The 7,013-nt window shown below is 36.3% G+C and overlaps 1 long non-coding RNA gene across 1 annotated transcript; it reads left to right on the forward strand.

The window, feature by feature from the left end:
- Nucleotides 1-3,379: 3,379 nt before the first annotated feature.
- On the forward strand, nucleotides 3,380-5,709 carry LOC130812738 (uncharacterized). The gene is made up of 2 exons (XR_009042114.1): nucleotides 3,380-4,162; nucleotides 5,474-5,709. It is a non-coding gene; the product is annotated as an uncharacterized LOC130812738 (long non-coding RNA).
- Nucleotides 5,710-7,013: the final 1,304 nt, after the last annotated feature.

A 7,013-nucleotide genomic window follows, 5' to 3' on the forward strand; every position in this document is an offset into this window, starting at 1 on the left:
ACATCTTATGTTATTAACAATGTCATTAGAAACATGTACACATCGCATGCCACCAAGATTATCAATGGAAACATCGAGAAGGAAAATTTTCATGAGATAATCGAGTTCGACTATAGAAGAGGTGTTTTTGAAACTAAGACTAGGAAGGGAAATAGAGGATCGTGCAAGGGGAATAAGATTCAACATGTGGACTTGAATCAAAGGAAGTACACATGTAACAAACTGGAGATATACCACCTACCTTGTTCACATGTACTTGTTGTTTACATCAAACAACACCTTTCATATGAGCGGTTTGTGGATCCGTGTTATACTTCTCAAAGTTATGCAAGTACATACGACCATTGCTTTATGCCAATGATCGATAAGAGGTCATGGCCTCAATACACGGGCTTTGAACTTAGACATGATCCCGATCAAATTCGTGGTAAAGGAAGACCTAAGTCTATGAGGATTGCTAATGAAATGGATGAGGGAAGAAAAAAACGCAATAGTTGTTGTCGTTGTAGGAGTGAAGGTCACAACACTAGAACCTGTAACTCCAGGTAATATCCTATATATATTATAGTAGTATAATACTCTATAACATATAGATGCAACTACAAAATATAATATTAAACTTACGATACAAATGTATGATACATAATTACATAATAGTAATATTAACTAAAGTCACTACGAACACAGTAATACAGAAGATGGATCTAGCAGCTTCAGGACCCCAAGACCCTAGTGTCTTAACTATGCAGGAGGAGCACAGGAGCACTCCTGTTTTGAGATGCCCAGGTTAGTATAAAGTTTTGTATCATTTGCATTTTACTAATGATAACATACAAGTAACTTATTTAAATGTATATTTTCATAGGTGTCCGATACAGACACGTTAGGCACTAGGCATCCAAATTTCGTTCCATGGGTGATCGATGAGAGGATCATCCCGTACCTTAAGCGCACGAGGTTGTATGACTTTCATCTCATTGCGTACGCTAGAGTTGACCATGCTATTATCACAACACTGGTAAAGAGATGGCGTCAAGAGACGCACACCTTTCATCTTCCTCTCGGTGAGGCTACCATCACATTGCTTGATGTAGCCTTACTAACACGGCTTCCCATCGAGAGACGTGTTGTGTCTACCGTCGGGCGCCAGCTATCAAGCTGGCGTGACATGGTTCACCGCATCTTGGGAGAGCGCACTCTAGCAGATGTCATTAGGGGGAGTGGTTTGCGGTGTACATAGTTGTTTCAGACCTTCTCACATCTCCCCGAACGTGCTGATGAAAGCACCATTTTGAGGTACGCCAAGGCGTACCTCTTATATTTGATAGGAGCTGTTTTGTTTGCTGATAAAACAAGCAACCAAGTTCAGCTCTTATATTTTTCATTGCTTGACGACCCTTGGGAGCGCATCGCCGAGTATAGCTAGGGCTCCACAGCCCTAGGGTTTTTGTACAGGAGGCTATGTGGTGCTGCCCAGAAGAACGTCAAGGAGATTGCAGGACCATTAGCCACATTACAGGTAATAACAATAACATTTAATTCTAATCCACATTTGGTGAATTACATACTAATTATATTTGTAATCGTTAGCTGTGGCCGTGGGAGCATATTCTTATCGGCCAACCTTACAGAAGCGTTGGTCGTGATGAAGCTGCTCCTTCGCAACAACCCTCACTAGATGTTGCATATGGATCACGGTGGAATTTTTCACGCCGAACACGCAGACACATCGGGATCGGTCTAGGATTCTACTGGGATCAGTTAGACTTGTTGCGATCCAACCAGGTAGATATTTCAGTATTCATTAACATTACTGCAATTTAATTAACACATCATTTACATTTTCATAACATATATTATAGATTTTGTGGGACCCATACCCTGCCAAAGCCTACGCAGTTGTGCCCGAGCACTCGGGGATTCAGTCAGGTGCGTGGAGACCTTCTGTGCCACTCATATGCTTCGACATTGTCGAAGTACATCTACCGGAGTGCATGCTGCGCCAATATGGGTTGGTACAGGGCATTCCACTGCCTTGCGACACTGAACCCGAGTTGCACCTGATTTCGCGCAAGAATCAGGGTACGACGAACTGGACGAAGATCAACAGGCACCACATCGCTCGTTGGGATTATAGACTTAAGCTACTTGCCCAAGGTGCGCCAATCGATGTTGTTGGCACACCTACTACACCTGACTACATGTCGTGGTTCCTCTCCATCACTCGCCGATGGATGACATCACGTGGCATCATCGCAGTGTCACATTATGCTCCTGCTGCGCCTACGATGACCCAATTTGTAAGTCTTCATTTGCATTTAAATGATTAAGTTGTCAATTACATAATATAATATTGCATTAACTAAATATTAATTGTAGGCACAAGGTGCGGCAGCCGTGATGCGGTATAGCCACGAGGAGCCGGTGAGGGAGATTGCGCAAGGCATGCTCGTTGGCACGCAGTTCCAGCACTTCATACCGGAAGTCGTTGCGGAGTCATCACTGGCTACTTTCGATGCGCACGTCTCATCTCCTGCTTATGACTTTCATTTAGAGGAGATAGATCTTTCATACCCCGTTGATGTTGCGGGGACCTTGCAAGCTGGGCCATACCAGCCATCATAGTATCAGTCCCTTCCTCTACCAGAGCGACACACGAACGCCTCTTACTACCGTAGGAGGCGTAGGAGACCAACTCAGTTGGATAGGGTATATGAGGGTGATGAGCGTTAGCGTTAGGTTTTTGTGTATTTGGATTGACTATTATATATAGGGGAGGGATCCATTGAGAAGGGTTGAAAATGAGAAGGGTTAGAACGAATCTACACCCTTGATTTCACTAAAATAAAAAAATCTATGGTCACGATTGAGCCAAAAACTTATAATTGTAAAAGTAACTATGTTACACAGAAAGGTAACTATGAAATAATTTTTAAAACGTTCTTAATTTATAACATAGTATCCTTTTTTGTATATATAATAACCAAACAAAATCAAACAAAAATCCTTATCACCCTTCTCATTTTAAAATTCTTCTTATTTGATCCTATATATATATATATATATATATATATATATATATATATATATATATATATATATGTTTATTCAGTTTATCATAATCTCCAAGCTTTGACTTACGAATGCTCGGACTTTTGGTGATGAATCATTCCGCCTGAAACATACATTAACTTGTAATAACTTATGATGATGTCTCTATTGCAAATATACCAAATAAAAACAACTCAATAATTAGAAAAAGTAGCTAGTAAAAAAAAGTTAAAGTAGTTGTTCGCAGTTAGTAACTGTGAACAGGGTCGAACAAGTCAACACATGTTCGCAGTTACTAACTGTGAACAGCTCCTTTGCTTTTTTCACCTGGTCGCATTTAGTAACTGCGAACAGCTCCAAACCACGGGTTTGAAAATTACACACTTATCTTTTAAAATAAGTTAAAACTTCGTGCATTTTCTTTCGATAAATTAGCTTATTATTTCAAATTTTCAAAGAACTCAGACACAGCAGCCCATGTCTTCTCCCTCGTCTCGCCATTTTTCTCTGAAAATGGCTAATCGTTGCTGAAATTCTTCAATAAACAGTCACTCATCTTCTACCTCTGATTTTCGCGAGAAACACATCATGCCTTTCCTCCTCCAAGTTTCGAGTCTGGGACCAAAAACAAGGAAATCAGAACCAACATTCTCTTCTCCTATTATTCGAATTAGGGCAAAACTAAACTTCAATCATCTTCTACCTTGAGTTCTCACAAGATCCATTGCAAGCCATCTTCTCTTGCCGTCATTTTCGGATGAACCAAGACACTCCATGGATGGTCTATTCTTCTTGTTGATTAAACAAAATTATGTTTTGAATCTTCTCAATCTCTATGTGTTATTTTACTCCTTTTTCTTATTCTTTTGTTTTCCTCTCAAGAATCAAGCCATAGGCTTCAATTGATATGAGTTTCGAGCAACATTAATGGTAGTGGGCCTTCCCTTCCATTGAAGGATTATTCAAGCAATCAGCAGCCGAAATCCTCCTTTCTTGTGCCTCTGAATCTGCCGCAAACCAAGGAAGCCAACACCAACTTTGTTTCTATTGATTTTGCATCAAAAATCAGAACAACCTTATCTCTTGTTGCTCCTAATTCCTGCCGCAAACAGTAAGATGCATTCCTTTTCATTTCTTTGTTTTTTTTTTTTTTTTCCATTTTGCTTTTCTTGGTTGAGGCATTATGAATGTAAAATAAATTCTTGTGATTTTCATTTATTTCGTTACCTATTATTTTTGCTCATCATGATCTTGTAGTCTCATGAAAGTGATACGTGATTTCAAGAATTAGTGGGGATATGGTTGTTCATATTGAATTAAATAGATTTTTTGGTTTGGCATTAGATTAATGGATATGGAGATTTAAGATTTGTTGAGAAAGATTTGTTAATGATAAATATGGATCAATGTGATGATGAAAACCTAATCGTGGATTATATTTTTAGTGGAAGATTATTCTAATGACTTAATTGTGATTAGTTTAGTATTTTTGGATGTGTTTGTAGCCTTTTCGAATATTGTTGATGGGTTAAAAAGGTTTATAATTGTTAAATTGGATGAATCTAATGATGATTGGTATGAGATTAAAGGAAATTGTGATTAAGGAATTATTGAGGAAAATTTATAAAATTTAAATGTAACTTTGGACAAACGATGAATAAATGGTAGATTGATGAGTGGTAGAATAAATCGTAGTATTGTTGACTAGTATGAAATTTACGAAGATCGGGATATGGATATAATGGTTGTTAATGAAAGATTATATATATTTGATGTTCTTGTATGATTTAGGAGATACTTTTGAAAATCATGAATTGTGGAATAATAGTCCTTGTTAGACTATAGTTCTAGGAGGAGATGTAATAAGTTATATGTAATATAGTAGTGTCGCACGCCCTTTGGTGATTATATTTATTGTTATGCTTTAGGATACAACTTCTCTGCGGAACCTTTTTAGCTTATAGCTGCGAATTGAGCTCGACACTTTGAAGTGTCGTCGTTGATGAGTAATAGCAATACCTTAAAGGGTCTGGCCAGACTACATTTCTTGAAAATAATTTTATTAAAGCTCTTTTGAAATTGAAAACTGTTGAGACAAATGTTGTTGTGACCGCTTATGTTGATATTGTTATATATGAGTCAATGGATCGAGCTTACGAGCTGGTCATTAACGGAGTGGTGGGACATTGTCTCCTACTCCCTGTTTTTGAGGTGAGTTGTCATTCTGATATTGACTAGCTTCACCCGAGAGCGACATAGCCTTAGAGCTATGGGGCACCTCTCCAACTAGACTACCTGTGCGGACATAGATCTAGGAAACTGATGTTGTTTTTAAACCTATAATTTGAATTGTTGTGTTTTGTTGTTTTGGATTGTTATTTCTCATTCAGTTAAACCTGACCCCCCTGTTTACATATTTTAGATTGTTTACAGATTGGTACCGGCAGGGAATGATGGGATAACGGAGGTGATTAAAGTTTACATGGAAGGCATATTGAATTGAGTATGTGAGAAGTTGTACTGTTGTATTGGGTTTTTAGTAAGTGTGCTGTAGATTTGATTATGTTGACTTGGACTTTTATGGTGACATGTATGATTACTTTGAATTTTGGTTTAGATGTTTGGACTGAGGATTAGTTATTACAATTATGTTTTAGATCTTGTGACCCCTTTTCATGAGATTTGATTTGAGATTTGAGTTCTTTGGGTAATAAACCCCGTGATGACCCTGTCTACTCAGTCAAAGATAAGCCGAATTGTTACATTTGGGGCCAATGTTTGTACTACTTGGTAAATAGAGAGCAATTAAGTTCAACCTCTTGTGACTTTGTATAACAAGCTAAGCAGTAATATAGACTACATAGTAGGCAACAAAATCAGAATAAGAAAGTTTTAGTTGTAACATATAACCTTCAATATATTAATTATTACCATTAAAAACATCATAATCAGGGAATTAAAAAGATTATTTTCAAATGATTAATTTGAGATAATTTATAGAATATTATATGTATATGTATATATTATACTTAAAATTTTGACAAGATTGACATTAAGAAAATTAAATAGTGAATTATAGGAGAGAAAGAAAGAAAGGGATATGGAGAAAATGATATAGAAATATGCTTTCAAAAGACAACAAAGACTTATGAGCATATATACTTTTGCTTAAAAGGTCAACTATATATTATCAAGCCTATTAAAAATCTCTAACTTTTTATATAATCAACTAATCAAGTCCAATCTTATGAGCATATATACTTTTGCTTAAAAGTATAAGGTTAAATATCGTTCTCAATAACAAAAATCAATTAATATTTTTTAGGAAAATAGTAATGTGGAAGTTATACACTTAAAAGTTATACCAAATTCAGATTTTAAATGGAGTAACCTACTCAACTTAAAATCTTAAAAAAACTGAATTAACCCTTATTTCATAACAAAAATAATATAGTGGCGGCCTATGTTGAATGTTCATGTTAAAATGGAGTATTTTTTAAGTATTTCGTAAGATCAATAATTGATTTTATGTCCAATTTTATATGAAAAGGATGAATGATTTACAAATATTTAAGTGTTTGAAGTTTTGAAATTTGATCCAATGGTTTAGCAACACCAACCCCATAATTTAGTAATGAATCTCATTTTAGCTTTTGGTGTTGCTATTCTCAATATCTTTATTTTTTTATACAAGAAATATAATTATTTTTTTAAGGAACTATTTTGCTAGAGACTGTCTCCCGATGAAACGACCTCAAACAAAGAGTTTATATTCTCATAATATATATGAGATGAGTTATTTATTTCATATATAGCCACGTCTCACAGTTATATTGCACAAGAAAGCAACATAACTTTTGAACAACATAAATTTGTAGCCCAAAAACATGTTTAATTTCGAATGACAAGGAAGGTGCCCCAAAGTTCACGAACTGTCGACAAGATGCGCAACACTGTCTCTG

Source organism: Amaranthus tricolor, chromosome 5 (assembly GCF_026212465.1).
Source record: "Amaranthus tricolor cultivar Red isolate AtriRed21 chromosome 5, ASM2621246v1, whole genome shotgun sequence".
Classification (NCBI taxonomy): Eukaryota; Viridiplantae; Streptophyta; class Magnoliopsida; order Caryophyllales; family Amaranthaceae; genus Amaranthus; species Amaranthus tricolor.